Here is a 27,535-nt window from a genome sequence, read left to right as displayed (position 1 = left end):
CAATGAGGGAGAGGATCCCACATTCCTTTATTTTTCCACCTCCTCTTCTTCTTCTACTGAAACTGAACCGCCATGTAGACGCTCTAGACAGAAAATGACCTAGCCCCTACCGTTTCTGACTCCATATGGACCTCACCTCCAAAAAATTATGAGCCACAGACTCCTTATTTTGTGGCACAATTAGGAATATTTGATACCACTGGCCTCACAGAAATTTACTTTTTCAATGTTTTTTTCTCTGAGGATTATGTAAATCCTATGGTGTCCCAGCCAAATTTGTACTCCCAGGAATTTTTAATCCAAAATCTAACTTCATAATTTGCCAACTGGCCCCTGTAGATGCCACAGAAATTAGGAAGTTGTGCAAACTATATTTTAACATGGAGATAGTGAAGAAGCCACAAATTGGGCAATATATTAGTGTTGATGTTTTGTATAACACTCCATTGTTCCGCATGGCTATGCCCTGGACACGCTTGAAGCCATCCACATATTTCTGCATTACAGTGACCCCAACTTTGACCAACTTTTCAACGTTTGGCTGGCCACTGATCACTTCAGCAACAAGTTTGCTAATGTGTACAACCCCCAAAGGGAAATCTGCATGGATGAGTCCCTAATACATTTCAAGGGGAGGCTCAAATTCCAGCAATACCTGTCCAGTAAGAGGGCCAGGTACGGAATTAGGTTCTGCAAACTGTGTGAGAGTACCTCAGGATACACCCACAAGTTTATAGTTTATGAAAGGAGGGAAACCCGGATTCCACCCCCTGATTGCCCCTTCTGTCCTGGGTGTGAGTGGGAAAATTGTGTGGGATTTGGTGTACTAACTGATGGATCAAGATTATCACCTCTATGTAGATAACTTTTATACCAGCATCCCACGCTGCATGAGCTACCACAGCATATGATACTGTCCAAAAAAATCAGAGATGCCTCTCTAGAATGCTAATTGGGCAGCTTCTCAGAAAGTGTGAGAGCAGAGCCCAATGAGCCAACAACATGTTGGAGGCTAAGTAAAGGACAAAAGGGAAGAACTCTTCTTGACCACCATACATGGTGATGGCAGAACCCCAACCGCTGTACAAGATACCTCTACACAGGTCCACAAACCAAACTGTGTATTGGGTTACAACAAGAACATGTCAATGTCAACGTCCCTGAGCCAGTCCTCCAGCTGTAATGTGCCATTTGAAAAGCCAAGGTGTGGTAAAAGAAGCTAGCCGTGCATATCATACAGATTGCATTGTATAACACCTTTGTGCTATCACAATGTGCATGCCAGATCGGGTCCTTTCTTCAGTTCCAGAAAGTAGTGACGAAGGCCCCAATATTTGGCAGTCAGCAAGGAGCGGGCCCCAGTACTGAAGGTGCCCATGTTGTACCAGGGGAACATTTCCACTGTGAGGTCCTTGAAACTGGAAAGAGAGGAAGGTCTTAAAAATGGTACAAAGTGTGTTACAGAAGCTGTACACGAAAGGACACAATTTATCAGTGTGAAATCTGCCTTGAAAAACCTGGTCTGTGTATGAAAGACTGTTTCCGTGTCTACCACTCATCCACAGACTAATAAATTTATTTCTGACTTACACAACTGATGCACTCTACACAACTCATATGCCAAACTGATGCACTCTACTCTACTCACGTATGCCAACCAGATGCATTCTGCACAACTCACAGATGCCACCACTTTTATAAAATTAACATACCATGAAAACACTAATAGGTGATTTCCACTGTTTAGGCATATCAGGGGCTCTCCAAATGACCCCCGTAGACCAATGCATTAAAGTCTGAATTAGAAAACGTCACTCCTTCCCTTCTGAGCCATGCCGTGCACCCAAACAATAGTTTCTCTACATTTGGGTATCGGTGTGCTCAGAATAAATTAAACAATAATGCTGGGGTCCATTTTCTCCTGTTATTGTGAAAATAAAAAAATTGGGCGCTTAAATAACATTTTTGCTGAAAAAAATAGATTTTATTTATTTTCACAACTCAACGTTATCATTTTCTGTAAGCACCTAGGGAATCAAGGTGCTCACCACACATCTAGGTAAATTACTTGGAGGGTATAGTTTCTAAAATGGGGGTCACTTGTGGGGGATTTCCACTGCTTAGGCTCATCAGGAGCTCGGAGCTCTCAAAATGCGACATGATGTCCACAGACCATTCCATAAAAACCTGCATTCCAAAAGATCACTCCTTCTCTTCCGAGCCATGCCATGTGCACAAACTGTAGTTTTCCTCCACATATGGGAAATCAGCACAACAGATTTTAGGGTCCATTTTCTATAGTTGCTCTTGTGAAAATAAAAAAATGGGGGTTAAAATAACATTTTTGTTGAAAAAATACTTTTTTTTATTTTCACAACTCAACCATATAATTTTCTGTGAAGCACCTGGGGGATCAAAATGCTCACCACACATCTTAATAAATTGCATGGGGGGAAAATATAGGGTCATTTGTGGGGGATTTCCACTGTTTAGGCATATCAGTGGCTCCAAACGTGACATGACGTCTGCTCTCGATTTTAGCCAATTTTGCGTTCAAAAAGTCACCCTGTGCTCCTTCCATTCTGAGCTCTGCTGTGCACTCAAACAGTGGTTTTCCCCCAAATATTGGGTATATGCGTATGCAGGAGAAATTGCTCAATTTTTGGAGTCCATTTTCTCCTGTTATCCTTGTGAAAAAAAATTGGTGCTAAAAGTTTACTTTTGTGGAAAAAATTGGATTTTTTTTATTTTCACGGCTCTACGTTATAAACTTCTGAGAATCACCTCAGGGTTCAAGGTGCTCTCCACACATCTATATAAGTTCCTTGAGGGGTCTATTTTAAAATATGTGGTCACTTGTTGGGTGTTTCCATTGTTTAGGTACATCAGGGGCTCTCCAAAACGCAACGGTATCTGCTCTTGATTCCAATTTTGCGTTCAAAAAGTCAAACAGTGCTCCTTCCCTTCCAAGCCCTGCCCTACACGCCCAAACAGTGGTTTTCCCCCCACATATGGGGAATTTACGCACTCAGGAGATATTGCACAACAATTTTTGGCATCCATTTTCTCCTATTACCTTTGTGAAATAAAAAATGGGGCTAAAAGATAATTTTTGTGGAAAAAATGTGATTTTGTATTTCCACGACTCTAAGTTATAAACTTATTTGAAGCACCTGCGGGTTCAAGGTGCTCACCACACATCTAGATAAGGTCCTTGAGGGGTGAAGCTTCCAAGATGGGGGTCATTTGTTGGGAGTTTCCACTATTTAAGTACATCAGGGGCTCTCCAAACGCAACATGGCATCCGCTCTTCATTCCAGCCAATTTTGCATTCAAAAAGTCAAATGGTGCTTCTTGCCTTCCGAGCTCTGTTGTTCACCCAGTGTATTTCCCCATATAAAAAAAATTGGGGCTAGAAGATCATTTTTTTGGAATAAAAAAATATTTTTTTTTGTTTTCAAGGCTCTACGCTATAAACTTCTGTAAAGCACTTGGGATTTCAAGGTGCTCACCACTCATTTAGATAAGCTCCTTGAGGCGTCTAGTTTCCAAAATGAGGTTACTGATGGAGGGTTTCTGGCATATTAGGGGCTCTCAAAATGCGACATGGCGTCCGATCTGAATTCCAGACAATTTTGCATTCGAAAAGTCAAATAGTGCTCCCTCCCTTCCGAGCCCTGCCGTGTGCCCAAGCAATGGTCCTTTTCCCCACCTATGGGGTATTTGCATACTTAGGAGAAATTGCCCAACAATTTTTGGGGTCCATTTTCTCCTGTTACCCTTGTGAAAATAAAAAAATGTGGGTCTAAAGTAATTTTTTTGTGAAAAAAGTGAAATGTTCATTTTTTTTTCCTTTCACATTTCTTCAGTTCTTGTGAAGCACCTGAAGGGTTAATAAACATTTTGAAAGTGATTTTGAGCACCGTGAGGGGTGAAATTTTTAGAATGGTGTCTGTCACGTTTGTGTATTTTCTGTCATATAGGCCCCTCAAAGTCACTTTAATGTGATGTGGTCCCTAAAAGAATTGTTTTGTTGTGAAAATGAGAAATTGCTGGTCAATTTTAACTCTTCTAACTTTGTAACAGAAAAAAATATACTTCCAAAACTGTGCTGATGTAAAGTAGACACTAGGGATGAGCGAGTACTGAAGTATTCAGACTCGCTATACTCGTACCGAGTATACCGTAATACTCGGGTATTCGGTACGATTATTGAGTCCAATGAGAGTCAATGGAAAATGCGATGCAAATTGCCTCTTCAGAAAGAAAGAGGACTTTTACTCTACAGCGCCACCTATTGGTAGTAGCGATCCTACAAGTCACAATCAACCCTTTAACGAGTCTTGTAGTATGACTTAGGATACAAGCCAAATCAGAATGGAAAATGCGAGTAATTGTCTGGCTGGACCCTACAAAGAGGTCTAGGGGCTGAGGAAAAGGCTAAAAAATGTGTAAATGTTAAAAAAATGTATGCTGTAAACAAATGTATATAACATGGGGGCAACTAGTCAGGGGCTGCATGAGTGGTTTTACACCACTGCTTCACTAGAATGTACAAACACTATTTGAAGTCCTGTGGTTTTTGCCAGCAGGGCGGGACTCGCACGCCACTTACACAGTGCCAGTGAATGATATATCAGAAGTGCCATACGAGCAAGTGATGATGGAGGGGATCTTCTGACAGCAAAGTGTAAGTGGTGTAAGGAGAGTGATCTGCCCTAGGGGCTATGTGATGGTTAATGCAGGGAGAAGCCACCCATCATCATCACAAGGGATTCACAATAATAAAGCTTGGACTACTACTGTCCTTGTTGTTTCACTGCCACTGCCCAATGTGTAGGCATAGACATAGTGTCTTCAAAACATTAGCCCTAGGGACTGTATCATGGTTGATGCAGGAAGGAGGCCTCAAGAGCCAGACAATTATGAAAGTAGACTACTAGCACGGTAGTTCCAGTGCCCAGTGTCTAGGCATAGCCATAATGTCTCCAAAAATTAGCCCAAGAGGCTGTATCATAGTTGATGAAGGAAGTAAGGCAGGTCTGAAGGGCCAAACAATTATGATAAAGCAGCTAGGACTACTAGAATAGTAGTTGCAGGGTCCAGGCATAGCCATAGTGTCTCCAAAAATTAGCCCAAGGGGCTATATCATAGTTGATGAAGGAAGCAAGGCAGGTCTGAAGGGCCAAACAATTATGACAAAGCTAGGACTACTAGCATAGAGATTGCAGTGCCCAGTGTCCAGGCATAGCCATAGTGTCTCCAAGAAGTAGCCCAAGGGATTGTATCATTGTTGATGAAGGAAGTAAGGCAGGTCTGAAGGGCCAAACAATTATAACGAAGCTAGGACTACTAGCATACAGGTTGCATGCCCAGTGTCCAGGCATAGCCATAGTGTCTCTAAAAATTAGCCCAAGGGGCATGATGATACCATGGTGGATGAAGGAAGAAGGGTCTCACTCTCATCACAAGTGCCTCCGATGGGAAATATTAACGTAACATTGTTTTTAGCTTATTGTTATTGACCATGAGGTACATATGGCAGAAGCCGGATTTGAAAACATGTGTAAGAAGAAGAAAAGGGGCTTGAATGGGAAGGTATGGAGGTGATCACCAATTTTTTACAAAATAACATTTTGGGTGACTTTAGGTAGGGATACTGTCATCTGGAGGGTTTAAATACTGTTGCGAAATCCAGTCTGTTATGATTGAGTCACCGTAGGAGGCAAAAACAGAAATGCTAGCTAAGTCCAGAAAACCAGAGAGGTTGGCAGCTATCGGATTGCAGACCCCTGATCCTATCCACAACAACTAACAGTAGCCGTGGGGGGTTCCTACGATGCCCTAGACCCCTCGATCACAGCCGGAGAATTAAATAGGCCTAAAGAAAGAAAGGGGAAATCTAAACTGCCCCAGAGCAGACCCCAAAGCAATAGGCAGCCCCCAACATATAATGACGGTGAAGCAAGATGAAAACACTAACACAGACAGAAAGATAGACTGAGCAAAGACGGGACCCAAGCTAACTAGATAGGAAAGGACAGGAAGGCTGCTGTCTGCAATTCGTGAAAAACCCTATGAAAATAAGAGCCAACAGACTGACAGTGAAAAAGGCCCTGAAGACGCTAGGCTTCAAAAAAGCTATGTCAGTACTCAGGAATATTCTGAAGACAGAGCAACCGGCAAAAGGCCAGCAGGGAATGGCAGAATCCAGAAAAGCAAGGAAAACAAAAACAAAACACAAATGCTAACAGGCAAAGCAGAAAACTTAGCTTTAGAGGAGCAGGAATCAGACTGGTGTCCTAGAAGTCCACAGAGAAATCACCCACAGGGCAGAAGGGCGTCGGCAGCCTTATATCCAGTCTGTGACTCCACTCAGCCAGTCATCCTCATTAGGCTCAGGTGCCTGATAATCAGGCTCATTACCTTCCTTTACGAGAATAGGGAGTTCACCAGACCTCAGTGACGAAGGGGGAAATGAACTCACAACACCAGTCTTTGTTAAATTTTATCAGAGTCAGCCTGTCTGCATTCTCTGTAGTCAACCGTGTGCGTGTATCTGTGATGATTGCCCCAGCAGCACTGAAAACACTCTCTGACATCACACTAGCAGCAGGGCAAGACAGCACCTCCATGGCATGTAAGGAGAGGTCTGGCCAACTATACAGCTTGGATACCCAGTAATTAAACGGTACAGAAGCATCAGGAAGGACGCAGGTATGGTCACTTAGATAGTCTGCTCTGTCTCCGACACGAATAATGACTCTTAACTGTTTATTTCCATTACATAAATTCAGTTATAATGCTCAGTTTGCCATACAGTTTAATGTTTATTGTTCCCTTAGTTCCATTTAGTGGCCAAAAGATATAACTGCAGTGTTATTCTGTACCTCAGTTTCATTTTCATTCTTGATTTCCCTCCAATTTCCAATGCCCCTTGGGTAAGTTGCAAGGCATCATGGTCTAAGACTTCCCCCTTTCTCTGTCCAGAGGCTATTTCTGCCAAGCCTCCTTCATGTGGACATCTCATTTCTCCACCGCCCCTTGTGTCAGCATCGTCGGTGTCATGATCCAGGACGGGGTTTCGCTTTGGCCCGTCCTGATCAGACTGGTGGTTAGAGTTGAGCGACTTTTGCTTTTTTAGGGTCGCGTTTCGTTTCGTGAAACCCTACTTTTCCAAAAGTCGGGTCGAGCAAGATCGTCCGATTATAGGGAAAAGTCGGGGTCGTCCCGAAACACGAAACCCAATGTAAGTCAATGGGGAATAAAAGTCGGCAGTGAGAGGAGGACAGGAAACACACCTACAGTGCCCATTTGAATGCCAAAAGCATCAATTCTTCTTACTTAAGCTTGTCAACCTTAATTAACTTCATAATACAAGTTACGCACTGAAAAATGGGGGTTATTTGGCTAAATTTGTGGGGGGGGGGAGGGCTGGCTGCAGGTTTTCATGTGCCCTGGGCGAAAGAGCGCCCCTTTAACACATACCACAACTCATCATGCTCCGATACGGCAGAGAAATAGCGGTATAGTACAATGAAAAATACCTCACTTTTTACATCTCATGACGAGGCCCATCTATTTCTCCATACAAAATCATTGGTCCCATATAATGTTTGAAACAGTATATGATGAGCTCCACATAATGCTACAGTATATGTTGGTCCCCATGGATGAAGCTCCACTGTCTTATGGGCCCAAATAATGCTCCAAACATAATGGGCCCCATTTCTACTGCTCTAGTGTATAATGGGCCCTGTAAATGCTGCTCCAGTGTCTGATGTCCACCTTTGGAATGTTCCAGTGTATGGTGGGCCCCATCTATCATTCTCCAGAGTATAGTGCTCCCCAAAAATTGCTGTCCCAACATAGAAAACAATCAAATAAGTCTCCTCGCTAGGGAATCCCTGTACTTGTCTGGACAGGTGCTGTAGCTTGCTTAACAGCTCGCCAGCCGTTCTCACGCCCAGTATGGATTGCACGTGATTGCACAAAGGTTAGAAAGGGTACCGTATCCCTGGATAACATGTATGGATAGCGTACACATTCAAAATATATGTCTATACAGCATGAGGCAGGCTCAGACGGTGTTAGGCCCAGTATGGATTGCACGTCATTGCACAAAGGTTAGAAGGGGTACCGTATCCCCGGATAACATGTATGGATAGCGTACACATTCAAAATATATGTCTATACAGCATGAGGCAGGCTCAGACGGTGTTAGGCCCAGTATGGATTGCACGTCATTGCACAAAGGTTAGAAGGGGTACCGTATCCCCGGATAACATGTATGGATAGTGTACACATTCAAAATATATGTCTATACAGCATGAGGCAGGCTCAGACGGTGTTAGGCCCAGTATGGATTGCACGTCATTGCACAAAGGTTAGAAGGGGTACCGTATCCCCGGATAACATGTATGAATAGCGTACACATTCAAAATATATGTCTATACAGCATGAGGCAGGCTCAGACGGTGTTAGGCCCAGTATGGATTGCACGTCATTGCACAAAGGTTAGAAAGGGTACCGTATCCCTGGATAACATGTATGGATAGCGTACACATTCAAAATATATGTCTATACAGCATGAGGCAGGCTCAGACGGTGTTAGGCCCAGTATGGATTGCACGTCATTGCACAAAGGTTAGAAGGGGTACCGTATCCCCGGATAACATGTATGGATAGCGTACACATTCAAAATATATGTCTATACAGCATGAGGCAGGCTCAGACGGTGTTAGGCCCAGTATGGATTGCACGTCATTGCACAAAGGTTAGAAAGGGTACCGTATCCCCGGATAACATGTATGGATAGCGTACACATTCAAAATATATGTCTATACAGCATGAGGCAGGCTCAGACAGTGTTAGGTCCAGTATGGATTGCACGTCATTGCACAAAGGTTAGAAAGGGTACCGTATCCCCGGATAACATGTATGGATAGCGTACACATTCAAAATATATGTCTATACAGCATGAGGCAGGCTCAGACGGTGTTAGGCCCAGTATGGATTGCACGTCATTGCACAAAGGTTAGAAGGGGTACCGTATCCCCGGATAACATGTATGGATAGCGTACACATTCAAAATATATGTCTCAGGAGGCAGGCTCAGACGGTGTCAGGCACAGTATGGATTTGACGGCCCAGATTACACAGCGGAGGAGCAGGGAGAGGTAAAGATTGCAAATGCTGGGGCCCTGGCCAAGCAAGGGGGGCCCACTTGTGGGCGTCGGTACTGGCACTGGGCCCCTCATAGCACAGCGGTGTGTCTGACGGCGGGTGTGCACCACCGCCGTCAGAGACACTTGATTGCACTATGAGGGACCCTGTGCCAGTGCCCGCACCCAAGAGTCGGCCTACCCACCTGTCCAGGGCAACGGCACTCGCACGGTGTCGTGTGCTAGGTGGTGACCCCGGCCATGGAGGGGGAGGCAGCACAGTTAGGGAGTTTTAGAAAGTGGCATATGTTGATGTTGGACATTCAACTGATGCAAAAGGCGAAATAGGTGAAGTACCAGGAAGAGGTGGACCAAAGCAAGCCATTTTTCTGTCACCCTATGTGTCATCAGGGGAAGGTGGGACAAAATCCTTGGAAACCCATGCGTGGTTCATTTTAATGAAGGTTAGATCATCCACATTTTGGGTTGACAGACGGGTCCTTTTTTCTGTCAAGATTGATCCAGCTGCACTGAAGACTCTTTCCGATAGCACACTTGCAGCTGGGCAAGCGAGCTCCTGTAAGGCATATTGGGCCAATTCAGGCCAGGTGTCCAGTTTAGCGGCCCAATAGTCAAAGGGGAATGACCTGTGTGGGAGAACATCGATATGGGAGGAAAAGTAGTTTGTAACCATAGTTGACAACTGCTGTCTCCTGTCACTTTCCATCGATGCAGTATTACCAGTTGTGTGAGCGGTATTTGAAAAATCAGTCCACAACATTGTCATGAAACCCCTGTCTCCAACGCCACTTCTGCTGTGTGCACCACGAACACCTCTGCCAAGCTGCCCCCGGCCTGTACGGCTCGTGTGAGAACCATCACCGCTGCTGTGTGCTGGGAATGCCTCAAGCAACCGTTTTACCAGAGTTGCTTGTTTATTAGCCAATATTAGGTCAAGGTTCTCCTGTGGCATGATGTTTTGTAATTGCCTTTATAGCGTGGATCCAGGATGCTGGCCAACCAGTAGTCGTCATCGTTCATCATTTTGGCAATGCGGGGGTCCCTTTTTAGGATCCGCAAGGCATAATCTGACATGTGGGCCAATGTTCCCGGTGTCAATGATACACTGCGAGTGCTGGGTGGAGGAGCACTTTCTGGCAAATCCACATCCCTCCAGTCACGCACAAACCCTGTACCAGACCTTGCCACGCCAACATTTTCACTTGCCCCACGAGATGCATCCTCCTCCCCTAAGTAATCATCCCATCATCCTCCTCCTCCTCCTCCTCTTCTTCCTCCACCTCGTCCAGGAGAGGTCCCTGAGCAGACAATGGCTGAATGTCATCAAGGATTCCCTCCTCCTCTTCCTACTCATCAACATTGGCTGCAGACGCCTGCTCCTTAAGGTGCGTCAAAGTTTGCATGAGCAGACGCATATGTGGGATGCTCATGCTTAGGATGGCGTCGTCTGCGCTTACCAGCCGTGTGCATTCCTCAAAACACTGAAGGACTTTACAAAGGTCTTTCAGCTTCGACCACTGCACGCCTGTCAACTCCATGTCTGCTCTCAAAGTGCCTGGCCGTGTATCCTCCCACAAATGCATTATGGCCTGCCTCTGCTCGCACAGCCGCTCCACCATGTGCAGGGTGGAGTTCCACCTTGTTGCAATGTCGATAATGAGGCGGTGGTTGGGAAGGTGGAGCAATCGCTGCAGCTTCTGCATACGAACGGAGTGTACAGGCGACCGGCGGATGTGGGCGCACAGTCTTCGCACCTTCTGGAGCAGGGCTGTTAACTCCGGATAATTTTTGAGGAAGCACTGCACCACCAGGTTCAAGGTGTGAGCCAAGCAAGGTATGTGGCTGAGTTTTGAAAGGGCTATGGCTGCCACAAAATTACGGCCGTTATCACTAACTACCTTGCCTGCCTCAAGATGTACACTGCCCAGCCATGACTCAGTTTGTCGCTTCAAGTACTCGGCCAGCACCTCGGCGGTGTGTCTGTCGCCCAAACACATCATCTGCAACACAGCCTGCTGACGCTTTCCTCTAGCTGCTCGATAGGGGGACACATCGTGTGCAACAGTGGCAGCTGCAGATGGAGTGCTCGTACGACTGCGCTCTGTGGACGAGCTGTCGCTTCTGGAGGAGGAGGAGGAGGGTCGAACGCCTACAGCCAACTGTTTCCTATACCGTGGGCTAGGCAGCACTGTCCCACCACCGCTGTCCCCTGTGGACCCTGCATCCACCACATTAACCCAGTGCGCAGTGATGGACACGTAACGGCCCTGGCCATGCCGACTGGACCATGCATCAGTTGTGAGGTGCACCTTTCCGCTCACTGACTGCTTGAGTGCATGGACAATGCGGTCTTTCACATGATGGTGGAGGGCTGGGATGGCTTTGCGAGAGAAGAAGTGGCGACTGGGTAGGTCATAGCGTGGTACTGCATAGGCCATGAGTTCGCGGAAAGCTGTGCTTTCCACCAACCGAAAGGGCATCATCTCAAACGAGATTAGTTTGGCAATGTGGGCGTTCAAACCCAGTGTACGCGGATGAGAGACTGAGTACTTTCTTGACCTACTCATAGTGTCTGGGAGGGTGAGCTGGACTTGAGAGCTGCATATGGTGGAAGTAGCGGTGGACAGGGCGTACTGAGAGAGGGTTGATGATGGTGAAGGAGTTGGTGTTCTTTTTGATGGCCTAGAATCAGTCTTTCGTTGATATAACAGTGGGATTCCCTGACTGCTGTGGCCTTGCAACGACACCTCAACATTTGCTGCTGTGCTAACCGGTGGGCTTACAGTGGGGGAAACAATGTAGCGTTGCTGACTACCTTCGTTGTGATCAGTTGCACATGTGGCACTTGAGGTTTGGTGTTGTGTCCACACTTGCAAGTGCATGCTGGTTAAATGTCTAAGCATGCAACTGGTATTCAAATTTTTCAGATTTTTCCCTCGGCTAAAGGTCTTTGCGCACTTCTTACAGATAACCTTGGCCTGATCATGAGGATTTTGTTCAAAAAAGTGCCACACTGCACTCTTCCTACTTTGGCAGACATTTTGCGGCCTAGCACGCTGTGATCTTTTGACCCTCTGGACAAGCTGTCCAGCAACTCTTTTGATGTTTGGAACCTGTCTTTGGAGTGCTCCGGGCCTGCCAGATAACAGCTGTTGCGATGTCGATGTCTGCTGTGGATGCTCCTCATCTGAGCTATTGGAAGCAGCACCCTCTTCCCCCAATGGATGCCAATCTGGGTCAACAACTGGGTCATCCATCACCTCCTCTTCTATGTCATGTGCACCTTTCTCTGTGTCACCGTGTATGGTGGTATAGTGTGCGGGAAGGGGCACCTGAGTCTCATCAGGGTCAAAATCTGGATCTGTACACTGCGAGGACAATGTAGTGCTCTGAGTGAAGGTACCAGCAGAATCATCCATCAGCGGCTGTGCATCAGTGCACTCCATGTCAGATTCATCTTGGCCTGGGTAATTCACCATTTGACTTGATAATCCAGGCATGGTATGTGAAAACAGCTCCATGGAGTAATCAGTAGTATGGCCTGCCTCATCGTTCAATCTTGGTTGGCGTGAAGGACACAAGGAAAGGTGTGGTTCATGAACATGAGCCTCCAATGACGACTCAGTGCTTTTACTTTTTACAACTGAAGAAGAGGAGGCGATAGAGCTGGAGGCTGAGTCAGCAATGTAAGACAAAACTTTTTCCTGATGCTCTGCCTTTAAAAGCGGTTTGCCAACTCCTAGAAAACTAAGCGTTCGAGGCCTTATGTAGCCAGACGATGACGCAGGGTCAGCACCTCCTGCATTCGGTCCTATTTTGCTCTTGCCACTACCATCAGATCCACCACCAACACCATCATTACCAGCTGCCAACCCCCGCCCAATTCCACGGCCTCTTCCACCAGCCTTCCTCATTTTTGATAGAAATGTAGACGAAATCCAACAAACTATATAGTAATGTAAAACAAGGTACAAGGTGTCTATAGGACAGGGGAGTTTTAGAATTTCTGCACACACTTGTGGACAGTGGACACTTGTGGATTGTGTGCGGCCCACTGATATCTGAGCGCTATGTGACACGCTCGATGGCACAGCTGCCTGTGACCAAAGTGACGAGAGGATAATGGAGATTTTGAATCTCTGCGTACACTTGTGGACAGTGACACTTGTGGATTGTGAGCGGCCCACTGATATCTGAGCGCTATGTGACACGCTCGATGGCACAGCTGCCTGTGACCAAAGTGACGAGAGGATAATGGAGATTTTGAATCTCTGCGTACACTTGTGGACAGTGGACACTTGTGGATTGTGTGCGGCCCACTGATATCTGAGCGCTATGTGACACGCTCGATGGCACAGCTGCCTGTGACCAAAGTGACGAGAGGATAATGGCGATTTTGAATCTCTGCGTACACTTGTGGACAGTGGACACTTGTGGATTGTGTGCGGCCCACTGATATCTGAGCGCTATGTGACACTCTCGATGGCACAGCTGCCTGTGACCAAAGTGACGAGAGGATAATGGAGATTTTGAATCTCTGCGTACACTTGTGGACAGTGGACACTTGTGGATTGTGTGCGGCCCACTGATATCTGAGCGCTATGTGACACGCTCGATGGCACAGCTGCCTGTGACCAAAGTGACGAGAGGATAATGGAGATTTTGAATCTCTGCGTACACTTTTGGACAGTGGACACTTGTGGATTGTGTGCGGCCCACTGATATCTGAGCGCTATGTGACACGCTCGATGGCACAGCTGCCTGTGACCAAAGTGACGAGAGGATAATGGAGATTTTGAATCTCTGCGTACACTTTTGGACAGTGGACACTTGTGGATTGTGTGCGGCCCACTGATATCTGAGCACTATGTGACACGCTCGATGGCACAGCTGCCTGTGACCAAAGTGACGAGAGGATAATGGAGATTTTGAATCTCTGCGTACACGTTTGGACAGTGGACACTTGTGGATTGTGTGCGGCCCACTGATATCTGAGCGCTATGTGACACGCTCGATGGCACAGCTGCCTGTGACCAAAGTGACGAGAGGATAATGGAGATTTTGAATCTCTGCGTACACTTTTGGACACTTGTGGATTGTGTGCGGCCCACTGATATCTGAGCGCTATGTGACACGCTCGATGGCACAGCTGCCTGTGACCAAAGTGACGAGAGGATAATGGAGATTTTGAATCTCTGCGTACACTTTTGGACAGTGGACACTTGTGGATTGTGTGCGGCCCACTGATATCTGAGCGCTATGTGACACGCTCGATAGCACAGCTGCCTGTGACCAAAGTGACGAGAGGATAATGGAGATTTTGAATCTCTGCGTACACTTTTGGACAATGGACACTTGTGGATTGTGTGCGGCCCACTGATATCTGAGCGCTATGTGACACGCTCGATGGCACAGCTGCCTGTGACCAAAGTGACGAGAGGATAATGGAGATTTTGAATCTCTGCGTACACTTGTGGACAGTGGACACTTGTGGATTGTGTGCAGCCCACTGATATCTGAGCGCTATGTGACACGCTCGATGGCACAGCTGCCTGTGACCAAAGTGACAAGAGGATAATGGAGATTTTGAATCTCTGCGTACACTTGTGGACAGTGGACACTTGTGGATTGTGTGCGGCCCACTGATATCTGAGCGCTATGTGACACGCTCGATGGCACAGCTGCCTGTGACCAAAGTGACGAGAGGATAATGGAGATTTTGAATCTCTGCGTGCACTTTTGGACACTGGACAAGTGTGGATTGTGTGCGGCCCACTGATATCTGAGCGCTATGTGACACGCTCGATGGCACAGCTGCCTGTGACCAAAGTGACGAGAGGATAATGGAGATTTTGAATCTCTGCGTACACTTTTGGACAGTGGACACTTGTGGATTGTGTGCGGCCCACTGATATCTGAGCGCTATGTGACACGCTCGATGGCACAGCTGCCTGTGACCAAAGTGACGAGAGGATAATGGAGATTTTGAATCTCTGCGTACACTTGTGGACAGTGGACACTTGTGGATTGTGTGCGGCCCACTGATATCTGAGCGCTATGTGACACGCTCGATGGCACAGCTGCCTGTGACCAAAGTGACGAGAGGATAATGGAGATTTTGAATCTCTGCGTACACTTTTGGACACTGGACACTTGTGGATTGTGTGCGGCCCACTGATATCTGAGCGCTATGTGACACGCTCGATGGCACAGCTGCCTGTGACCAAAGTGACGAGAGGATAATGGAGATTTTGAATCTCTGCGTACACTTTTGGACAGTGGACACTTGTGGATTGTGTGCGGCCCACTGATATCTGAGCGATATGTGACACGCTCGATGGCACAGCTGCCTGTGACCAAAGTGACGAGAGGATAATGGAGATTTTGAATCTCTGCGTACACTTGTGGACAGTGGACACTTGTGGATTGTGTGCGGCCCACTGATATCTGAGCGCTATGTGACACGCTCGATGGCACAGCTGCCTGTGACCAAAGTGACGAGAGGATAATGGAGATTTTGAATCTCTGCGTACACTTGTGGACAGTGGACACGTGTGGATTGTGTGCGGCCCACTGATATCTGAGCGCTATGTGACACGCTCAATGGCACAGCTGCCTGTGACCAAAGTGACGAGAGGATAATGGAGATTTTGAATCTCTGCGTACACTTTTGGACACTGGACACTTGTGGATTGTGTGCGGCCCACTGATATCTGAGCGCTATGTGACACGCTCGATGGCACAGCTGCCTGTGACCAAAGTGACGAGAGGATAATGGAGATTTTGAATCTCTGCGTACACTTTTGGACACTGGACACTTGTGGATTGTGTGCGGCCCACTGATATCTGAGCGCTATGTGACACGCTCGATGGCACAGCTGCCTGTGACCAAAGTGACGAGAGGATAATGGAGATTTTGAATCTCTGCATACACTTTTGGACACTGGACACTTGTGGATTGTGTGCGGCCCACTGATATCTGAGCGCTATGTGACACGCTCGATGGCACAGCTGCTTGTGACCAAAGTGACGAGAGGATAATGGAGATTTTGAATCTCTGCGTACACTTTTGGACAGTGGACACTTGTGGATTGTGTGCGGCCCACTGATATCTGAGCGCTATGTGACACGCTCGATGGCACAGCTGCCTGTGACCAAAGTGAAGAGAGGATAATGGAGATTTTGAATCTCTGCGTACACTTGTGGACAGTGGACACTTGTGGATTGTGTGCGGCCCACTGATATCTGAGCGCTATGTGACACGCTCGATGGCACAGCTGCCTGTGACCAAAGTGACGAGAGGATAATGGAGATTTTGAATCTCTGCGTACACTTTTGGACACTGGACACTTGTGGATTGTGTGCGGCCCACTGATATCTGAGCGCTATGTGACACGCTCGATGGCACAGCTGCCTGTGACCAAAGTGACGAGAGGATAATGGAGATTTTGAATCTCTGCGTACACTTTTGGACACTGGACACTTGTGGATTGTGTGCGGCCCACTGATATCTGAGCGCTATGTGACACGCTCGATGGCACAGCTGCCTGTGACCAAAGTGACGAGAGGATAATGGAGATTTTGAATCTCTGCGTACACTTTTGGACACTGGACACTTGTGGATTGTGTGCGGCCCACTGATATCTGAGCGCTATGTGACACGCTCGATGGCACAGCTGCCTGTGACCAAAGTGACGAGAGGATAATGGAGATTTTGAATCTCTGCGTACACTTGTGGACAGTGGACACTTGTGGATTGTGTGCGGCCCACTGATATCTGAGCGCTATGTGACACGCTCGATGGCACAGCTGCCTGTGACCAAAGTGACGAGAGGATAATGGAGATTTTGAATCTCTGCGTACACTTTTGGACACTGGACACTTGTGGATTGGTTGCGGCCCACTGATATCTGAGCGCTATGTGACACGCTCGATGGCACAGCTGCCTGTGACCAAAGTGACGAGAGGATAATGGAGATTTTGAATCTCTGCGTACACTTGTGGACAGTGGACACTTGTGGATTGTGTGCGGCCCACTGATATCTGAGCGCTATGTGACACGCTCGATGGCACAGCTGCCTGTGACCAAAGTGACGAGAGGATAATGGAGATTTTGAATCTCTGCGTACACTTTTGGACACTGGACACTTGTGGATTGTGTGCGGCCCACTGATATCTGAGCGCTATGTGACACGCTCGATGGCACAGCTGCCTGTGACCAAAGTGACGAGAGGATAATGGAGATTTTGAATCTCTGCGTACACTTGTGGACAGTGGACACTTGTGGATTGTGTGCGGCCCACTGATATCTGAGCGCTATGTGACACGCTCGATGGCACAGCTGCCTGTGACCAAAGTGACGAGAGGATAATGGAGATTTTGAATCTCTGCGTACACTTTTGGACACTGGACACTTGTGGATTGTGTGCGGCCCACTGATATCTGAGCGCTATGTGACACGCTCGATGGCACAGCTGCCTGTGACCAAAGTGACGAGAGGATAATGGAGATTTTGAATCTCTGCGTACACTTGTGGACAGTGGACACTTGTGGATTGTGTGCGGCCCACTGATATCTGAGCGCTATGTGACACGCTCGATGGCACAGCTGCCTGTGACCAAAGTGACGAGAGGATAATGGAGATTTTGAATCTCTGCGTACACTTTTGGACACTGGACACTTGTGGATTGTGTGCGGCCCACTGATATCTGAGCGCTATGTGACACGCTCGATGGCACAGCTGCCTGTGACCAAAGTGACGAGAGGATAATGGAGATTTTGAATCTCTGCGTACACTTTTGGACAGTGGACACTTGTGGATTGTGTGCGGCCCACTGATATCTGAGCGCTATGTGACACGCTCGATGGCACAGCTGCCTGTGACCAAAGTGAAGAGAGGATAATGGAGATTTTGGATCTCTGCGTACACTTGTGGACAGTGGACACTTGTGGATTGTGTGCGGCCCACTGATATCTGAGCGCTATGTGACACGCTCGATGGCACAGCTGCCTGTGACCAAAGTGACGAGAGGATAATGGAGATTTTGAATCTCTGCGTACACTTTTGGACACTGGACACTTGTGGATTGTGTGCGGCCCACTGATATCTGAGCGCTATGTGACACGCTCGATGGCACAGCTGCCTGTGACCAAAGTGACGAGAGGATAATGGAGATTTTGAATCTCTGCGTACACTTTTGGACACTGGACACTTGTGGATTGTGTGCGGCCCACTGATATCTGAGCGCTATGTGACACGCTCGATGGCACAGCTGCCTGTGACCAAAGTGACGAGAGGATAATGGAGATTTTGAATCTCTGCGTACACTTTTGGACACTGGACACTTGTGGATTGTGTGCGGCCCACTGATATCTGAGCGCTATGTGACACGCTCGATGGCACAGCTGCCTGTGACCAAAGTGACGAGAGGATAATGGAGATTTTGAATCTCTGCGTACACTTGTGGACAGTGGACACTTGTGGATTGTGTGCGGCCCACTGATATCTGAGCGCTATGTGACACGCTCGATGGCACAGCTGCCTGTGACCAAAGTGACGAGAGGATAATGGAGATTTTGAATCTCTGCGTACACTTTTGGACACTGGACACTTGTGGATTGGTTGCGGCCCACTGATATCTGAGCGCTATGTGACACGCTCGATGGCACAGCTGCCTGTGACCAAAGTGACGAGAGGATAATGGAGATTTTGAATCTCTGCGTACACTTGTGGACAGTGGACACTTGTGGATTGTGTGCGGCCCACTGATATCTGAGCGCTATGTGACACGCTCGATGGCACAGCTGCCTGTGACCAAAGTGACGAGAGGATAATGGAGATTTTGAATCTCTGCGTACACTTTTGGACACTGGACACTTGTGGATTGTGTGCGGCCCACTGATATCTGAGCGCTATGTGACACGCTCGATGGCACAGCTGCCTGTGACCAAAGTGACGAGAGGATAATGGAGATTTTGAATCTCTGCGTACACTTGTGGACAGTGGACACTTGTGGATTGTGTGCGGCCCACTGATATCTGAGCGCTATGTGACACGCTCGATGGCACAGCTGCCTGTGACCAAAGTGACGAGAGGATAATGGAGATTTTGAATCTCTGCGTACACTTTTGGACACTGGACACTTGTGGATTGTGTGCGGCCCACTGATATCTGAGCGCTATGTGACACGCTCGATGGCACAGCTGCCTGTGACCAAAGTGACGAGAGGATAATGGAGATTTTGAATCTCTGCGTACACTTGTGGACAGTGGACACTTGTGGATTGTGTGCGGCCCACTGATATCTGAGCGCTATGTGACACGCTCGATGGCACAGCTGCCTGTGACCAAAGTGACGAGAGGATAATGGAGATTTTGAATCTCTGCGTACACTTTTGGACACTGGACACTTGTGGATTGTGTGCGGCCCACTGATATCTGAGCGCTATGTGACACGCTCGATGGCACAGCTGCCTGTGACCAAAGTGACGAGAGGATAATGGAGATTTTGAATCTCTGCGTACACTTTTGGACACTGGACACTTGTGGATTGTGTGCGGCCCACTGATATCTGAGCGCTATGTGACACGCTCGATGGCACAGCTGCCTGTGACCAAAGTGACGAGAGGATAATGGAGATTTTGAATCTCTGCGTACACTTTTGGACAGTGGACACTTGTGGATTGTGTGCGGCCCACTGATATCTGAGCGCTATGTGACACGCTCGATGGCACAGCTGCCTGTGACCAAAGTGACGAGAGGATAATGGAGATTTTGAATCTCTGCGTACACTTGTGGAAAGTGGACACTTGTGGATTGTGTGCGGCCCACTGATATCTGAGCGCTATGTGACACGCTCGATGGCACAGCTGCCTGTGACCAAAGTGACGAGAGGATAATGGAGATTTTGAATCTCTGTGTACACTTTTGGACACTGGACACTTGTGGATTGTGTGCGGCCCACTGATATCTGAGCGCTATGTGACACGCTCGATGGCACAGCTGCCTGTGACCAAAGTGACGAGAGGATAATGGAGATTTTGAATCTCTGCGTTCACTTTTGGACACTGGACACTTGTGGATTGTGTGCGGCCCACTGATATCTGAGCGCTATGTGACACGCTCGATGGCACAGCTGCCTGTGACCAAAGTGACGAGAGGATAATGGAGATTTTGAATCTCTGCGTACACTTTTGGACACTGGACACTTGTGGATTGTGTGCGGCCCACTGATATCTGAGCGCTATGTGACACGCTCGATGGCACAGCTGCCTGTGACCAAAGTGACGAGAGGATAATGGAGATTTTGAATCTCTGCGTACACTTTTGGACACTGGACACTTGTGGATTGTGTGCGGCCCACTGATATCTGAGCGCTATGTGACACGCTCGATGGCACAGCTGCCTGTGACCAAAGTGACGAGAGGATAATGGAGATTTTGAATCTCTGCGTACACTTTTGGACACTGGACACTTGTGGATTGTGTGCGGCCCACTGATATCTGAGCGCTATGTGACACGCTCGATGGCACAGCTGCCTGTGACCAAAGTGACGAGAGGATAATGGAGATTTTGAATCTCTGCATACACTTTTGGACACTGGACACTTGTGGATTGTGTGCGGCCCACTGATATCTGAGCGCTATGTGACACGCTCGATGGCACAGCTGCCTGTGACCAAAGTGACGAGAGGATAATGGAGATTTTGAATCTCTGCGTACACTTTTGGACACTGGACACTTGTGGATTGTGTGCGGCCCACTGATATCTGAGCGCTATGTGACACGCTCGATGGCACAGCTGCCTGTGACCAAAGTGACGAGAGGATAATGGAGATTTTGAATCTCTGCGTATACTTTTGGACACTGGACACTTGTGGATTGTGTGCGGCCCATTGATATCTGAGCGCTATGTGACACGCTCGATGGCACAGCTGCCTGTGACCAAAGTGACGAGAGGATAATGGAGATTTTGAATCTCTGCGTACACTTGTGGACAGTGGACACTTGTGGATTGTGTGCGGCCCACTGATATCTGAGCGCTATGTGACACGCTCGATGGCACAGCTGCCTGTGACCAAAGTGACGAGAGGATAAGGGAGATTGGATTGCTTTTAAAAAAGCAGTTTGCGGAGCAGTGGGTAAACAGCAATGCCAGCGTGTCAGGAAGCCTTAAAAGGCAGCCCAACAACCAACACCACTGATACACCACAATATAGCCTCCCCTTGCACTGCACACACAGTGACTTGTGTGTTGTGCAGGCCAAATCGCTAGCAGCAGAAGCAGTTTTTTTGTCTTCTTCCCTGCCTAACGCTCTCCCTACAGAATCAGCAGCAACCTCTCCCTATACTAAGATCGGCAGAAGTAAGATGGCGGTCGGCGTGCACGCCCTTTTATACCCCCTGTGACGCCCACCAAAGCAAGCCAATCACTTGCATGCCCTTCTGAAAGATGGTGGTGACCCGTGCCTATGTCATCACGTTGCCCACAGTGTCCGTGGATCCTGATTGGCTGAAAAAGAGCGCAAAACAAACTTTTGAAACGCGACTTTGGCGCGTAAGTCGCCGACCTCGTGGCCGACCTCATCCTAGGGTCGGGTTTCGTTTCATGAAACCCGACTTTGCCAAAAGTCGGCGACTTTTGAATTTTTTCGACCCGTTTCGCTCAACTCTACTGGTGGTTAATTGTTCCGCCTCTCTCTGGCAGAGGGCGGCTATTTAATGCTCACTGGACCTAGGTCCAGTGTCAGTTATACTCCTGCCCTCGGCTGAGTTAGTTGACCTTGTGCATACATGTGCCTTGTGCCTGATATCTTGCTTGCTTGTTTGGTTTTGATCCGGTTCTGTCCCTGTTGCGAGTTCTGCCTGTCCCTCTTGTACTGCGCTACCTCTCGTGTATGACTCTCTGTTTGTGACCCGACTTCTCTCTGCTCGTCCCCTTGGTACCGAGTCGCCCTCTTGTGTATGACCTTTGGTTTTGTCTGACCACCCGTCTGTTTGTCCCTCCTGTGCCTCGTTTGCCCGTACTGTGTGTGACCTCCGTTTTGCCTGACTCTGAGTTGTTGTATGGTGTCCTGTCATCTCTGAAAGCAGGACGCTAAGCCCCGCCCCCTTGCAGTCACATGACCATAGGTCCTGTGCCAGCTTGCTAACCTCAGGGTCCCCAGGTCCTGTGCATCTTTACTTTCCGGCGCTGACATGATCCTGACACTGATAGTTTGAAGCATGCATTGTCACCTCTGCTGCCCTTCTCCACAGGTATCTTTTAGCACTGTTTCTGTACTCAGGACACGCGCACTGGCTCAGTGAGCGAGTGTACTGCGGTGTTCCTGACAGTCAGTATGTAATCACCCTCTTTCATCTAATTCTGTCCTAGATCACCCTCCTTAGTCAGCTCCTCTGGTTAGCTGTTAACGCAGGTAGTCTGTATATGCATATATGTATTTTTACGTATCCATACTGATTTATTGCATTGTATGTCTTATTTGTAGTTTCACCGTACATCTATATACCATCGCGTTCAATAAACACAGATTCAACCTACAGTCTTCTTATTGGACCCCTGGTATAGCGGTTTAGCTACCCGTATAAGCTATATGAACCCCGTGCATTTAGCTGAGGACGGAATAAGTCATTGACCATCTTGTTCAACTTCTCCCTCTTTCACATTGCTACTGTTCCAGCTAGTCCTTGGTGATGAGCCAGTTTATTGAAGATAGCCCAGTTTGTGGACATTATACCACCACCTCTTTTGGACCGGCTTGGCGTGTCTCTCCCCATTAATGCATGCTGCTGCACAGAGCTGGTACCTCTGCTAGCAGTGGTGTCTGAGGGTGCTGTTGCCATCAAATGATCGACAACGGCCTTCTTGAAGGATTCCATTGTGAAATCCCTTGGTGATTGCAACAGTAGCGAAGGAAATTTGTACTTGTACTGTGGGTCTAGAAAGGTGTCCAACCAGTATAGGTTGCTATTAAAAATGTGGATTACGCAAGGGTCTTGGCACAGACAGTCAGATATGAAGTGTGCCATGTGCGCCAAGCTGCAAAGAGGCAAATCTTCTGTGACCCCAGAAGGAGGAACAATACCCATCCTCTCCTCACACTGACTCTCCTCCTCCACCTCCTCCTCTCCAGCCCACCCTTGCTGGACAGACATGAAGCTGGGGTTGGGATTCCCCTCTGTAGCATGAGATGACCCCTCGGTATCACTGAAAAAGAAGTTCTCTCCCTCCTCATTTTCATCATCATCTTCATCCCTCAATGTTACCTGATCATATTGGCTGGGCTGGGTAGGATCACCCATTGTGAAATCTTGCTCCATACCCAGCTGCTGGGCACGCAAAGATTCAATTTTTTGATTCTGCAGCGATTTTTTTCAGCAGACACAGCATAGGGATGGTTACGCTGATAATAGCCTGATCACCGCTCACAAGCTTGGTGCAGTACTCAAAGTTATCAAGCACCTCACAAATATCAGCGATCTAAACCCACTTGACAGTTGTTATGTGTCTTGGCTGAGTCTCAGTGTGACGGGCATGTTTAAGCTGGTATTCAGCAAGTGCCCTGTGCTGCTCACTTACCCTTGCCAACATATGATATGTTGAGTTCCACCGTGTTGGCAGGTCGCAAATGAGTCTGTGATTTTGGCAAATTAAATTGCTTTTGAAATGCTGCAAGACCGGCAACAGCGGTTGAGGAGTGGCAGAAATGGGCGCAAATACGGTGCACCTTCTCAATTAGGTACAGCAAGTCAGGGTATGTTTTCATAATTTTCTGCACCACTAGGTTCAGCACATGTATCAGCTTCCCGAGCTTTAAAGCCGCCACCAGGTTACGCCCATTGTCGCAGACAACCAGACCAGGTTGGAGTTGCAGTGGGGAGAGCCACTGATTGCTCTGTTGTTTTAGTCCTTGCCACAGCTCTGCTGCAGTGTGTGGTGTTTCACCTAAGCAGATCAGCTTCAGCAGAGCGTGTTGCCGCTTTGCCGATGCGCTGCTGCACAGCTCCCAACTTGGGAGTGATGTGGAGAGTAATTCAGCATAGGATGACGAGGGGGAGGAGGAAGAGAGGAGACTGGACATATACACTCACTGGCCACTTTATTAGGTACACCTGTCCAACTGTGTGTTAAGACTTAATTTCTAATCAGCCAATCACATGGCGGCAACTCAGTGCATTTAGGCATGTAGACATGGTCAAGACAATCTCCTGCAGTTCAAACCGAGCATCAGTATGGGGAAGAAAGGTGATTTGAGTGCCTTTGAACGTGGCATGATTGTTGGTGCCAGAAGGGCTGGTCTGAGTATTACAGAAACTGCTGATCTACTGGGATTTTCACGCACAACCATCTCTAGGGTTTACAGAGAATGGTCCGAAAAAGAAAAAAAATCCAGTGAGCGGCAGTTCTGTGGCCGGAAATGCCATGTTGATGCCAGAGGTCAGAGGAGAATGGGCAGACTGGTTCGAGCTGATAGAAAGGCAACAGTGACTCAAATTGCCACCCGTTACAACCAAGGTAGGCAGAAGAGCATCTCTGAACGCACAGTGCGTCGAACTTTGAGGCAGATGGGCTACAGCAGCAGAAGACCACACCGGGTACCACTCCTCTCAGCTAAGAACAGGAAACTGAGGCTACAATTTGCACAAGCTCATCGAAATTGGACAGTAGAAGATTGGAAAAACGTTGCCTGGTCTGATGAGTCTCGATTTCTGCTGCGACATTCGGATGGTAGGGTCAGAATTTGGCGTAAACAACATGAAAGCATGGATCCATCCTGCCTTGTATCAACGGTTCAGGCTGGTGGTGGTGGTGTCATGGTGTGGGGAATTTTTTCTTGGCACTCTTTGGGCCCCTTGGTACCAATTGAGCATCGTTGCAACGCCACAGCCTACCTGAGTATTGTTGCTGACCATGTCCATCCCTTTATGACCACAATGTACCCAACATCTGATGGCTACTTTCAGCAGGATAATGCGCCATGTCATAAAGCTCGAATCATCTCAGATTGGTTTCTTGAACATGACAATGAGTTCACTGTACTCAAATGGCCTCCTCAGTCACCAGATCTCAATCCAATAGAGCATCTTTGGGATGTGGTGGAACGGGAGATTCGCATCAGGGATGTGCAGCCGACAAATCTGCGCCAACTGTGTGATGCCATCATGTCAATATGGTCCAAAATCTCTGAGGAATGCTTCCAGCACCTTGTTGAATCTCTGCCACGAAGAATTGAGGCAGTTCTGAAGGCAAAAGGGGGTCCAACCCGTTACTAGCATGGTGTACCTAATAAAGTGGCCAGTGAGTGTATGATGAGGCAGAAACCCTGATTGAGGTTGGGCCGGCTATTCGTGACCTGGGTGGGATATGTGATGGTCCAGTTTGAGACTTTGTCCCACCCTCCACCAGGTTGAGCCAGTGTGCCGTGACATAGATGTATTGTCCCTGGCCACAAGTACTTGCCCACATGTCTGTAGTAAGGTGGACCTTCCCAGTTATGGCGTTAGTGAGAGCAAGCTTTAGATTGTTTAAGACGTGCTAGTGTAACACGGGGATTGCACAGCGGAAAAATAGTGCCAGCTGGGAACCGAGTATCGTGGGGCAGCCACAGCCAAAAGATCACAGAAAGACTGTGTCCCCACAAGCCTAAATATCAACATCTCCACAGCTAGCAACTTAGCAATGTGCGTGTTCAGTATTTGTGCTTGTGGGTGCATGGCTTGGTATTTACGCCTCCTTTCATACATCTGGGGCACAGACAATTAGACGCTTTCCTGTGACAAACAAGTGGATGAGCTTGTTGTGGCCTGTGCCTGTGCAACTGCAGCTTGTGAGCAAGAGGTATGATGATCACCTGCTTCCTGCCCAGCAGATTGGAAAGGAAGTATCACAGGCGACATGGCATTGGTTTGACCTGCAGTTGCAGACACTGATTTGGTACCCTTTTGTTCAGCCCACCGACGGGTGCTTTGCTGCCATGTGTTTCCGCATACTGGTGGTGCTTTGGTTGCCCTTGCCTCTGCTCAGCTTCATATGGCAGATGCTCCAGATGACAACATTTGGTTCAGAAGGACTATCGGAAAAAAATTTCCAGACAGCGGCTGAACGTACCCTTGCCTTGACTTGGGGCACAGAGGGATTGCTCTTGGCAACAGTTGACACACTTCACACTCTGCTCAAACCAGTAGCCCTTGGTGCCTTTGTTGGTGCTACGTATCCTTCTTCCTCTGTGCTGCTGTGCTGGCTATGCGTGCCAACGTTCCAGGTTGGATCGATGGCAATCGACCATCTCGTTGTCCAAGTCATCCTCCTTCCGTGTTGATATTGGAGACTGGGCAGATGGCAACTGTGTGTCATCACCATCAGCCTCCACCTCTTCACCCGGTATATCACGTGGATGAAAGTGGCTTTCTTCTGGCCGCAGGGTTTCATATACTTGGCTATCATCAACAGACGATACCTCCTCACGTTCCTCTTCAATGCCACGCGGAGAGAGGCCGGAGGCAACGTATGGAAATGGATCAAACAAATCCTTGAAGTGACCAAGGTTGGGGTCAAATGTTTCCTGTTACTCCTGACCGGGTGATGAACTAGGAACATGTTGAGAATATGGACGATTGGGTGCTGCTAGAACATTTCGTTGAGGCCTTGTCAGCCATCCAAGATAGTATCTGCTCTTGATCTTCTGGCTTCCAGACCCATTTATGACCCAGACCGGGAAATTTCACCAGGAACCTAGATGCATCAACCTTCTTCGGTCTCCAGACTCTGTGCCTTGTTGGGCACCAATAACAACCCCACGTGCACGTCCCTGTCCCTTTACAACAGCCTTTTTAGGAATTTTGAATTTTTCTGCCAAAGTTGCAGATGTTCAAATGCAGATATTGGGGAACAAGGAGCAGTTAGTGCTTTGTGGAAGGAGGCACTACAGCCTAGTCCTGTTTTTTTTATATACAAACAGCACCGCAACAGCACAAAAAATTGCCCTGAGATTTAAAGCGAGATTATGCACCCCAGTCACCACACAAGACAGCGGTGCTGCAACTAAAAAAAATTGCCCTGAGGTTTAAGGTGAGATTACGCACCCCAGTCAGTCATGTCACAAGACAGCGGTGCTAGCTGCGTGTCAGTTGTGCAGTACCGTGCATGCGTCCTATTCGCTGTGAACACAGCACCGCAACAGCACAAAAAAAATTGCCCTGAGGATTAAGGTGAGATTATGCACCCCAGTCACCACACAAGACAGCGGTGCTGGCTGCGTGTCAGTTGTGCAGTACCGTGCGTGCGTCCTATTCGCTGTGAACACAGCACCGCAACAGCACAAAAAAACTGCCCTGCAGGGGTAAATGAGA

Source organism: Dendrobates tinctorius, unplaced genomic scaffold (genome assembly GCF_039654945.1).
Source record: "Dendrobates tinctorius isolate UK_male_01 unplaced genomic scaffold, ASM3965494v1 ptg000072l, whole genome shotgun sequence".
NCBI lineage: Eukaryota > Metazoa > Chordata > Amphibia > Anura > Dendrobatidae > Dendrobates > Dendrobates tinctorius.
The sequence above is the reverse complement of the archived record's forward strand: the minus strand, read 5'-3'. Positions refer to the sequence as shown.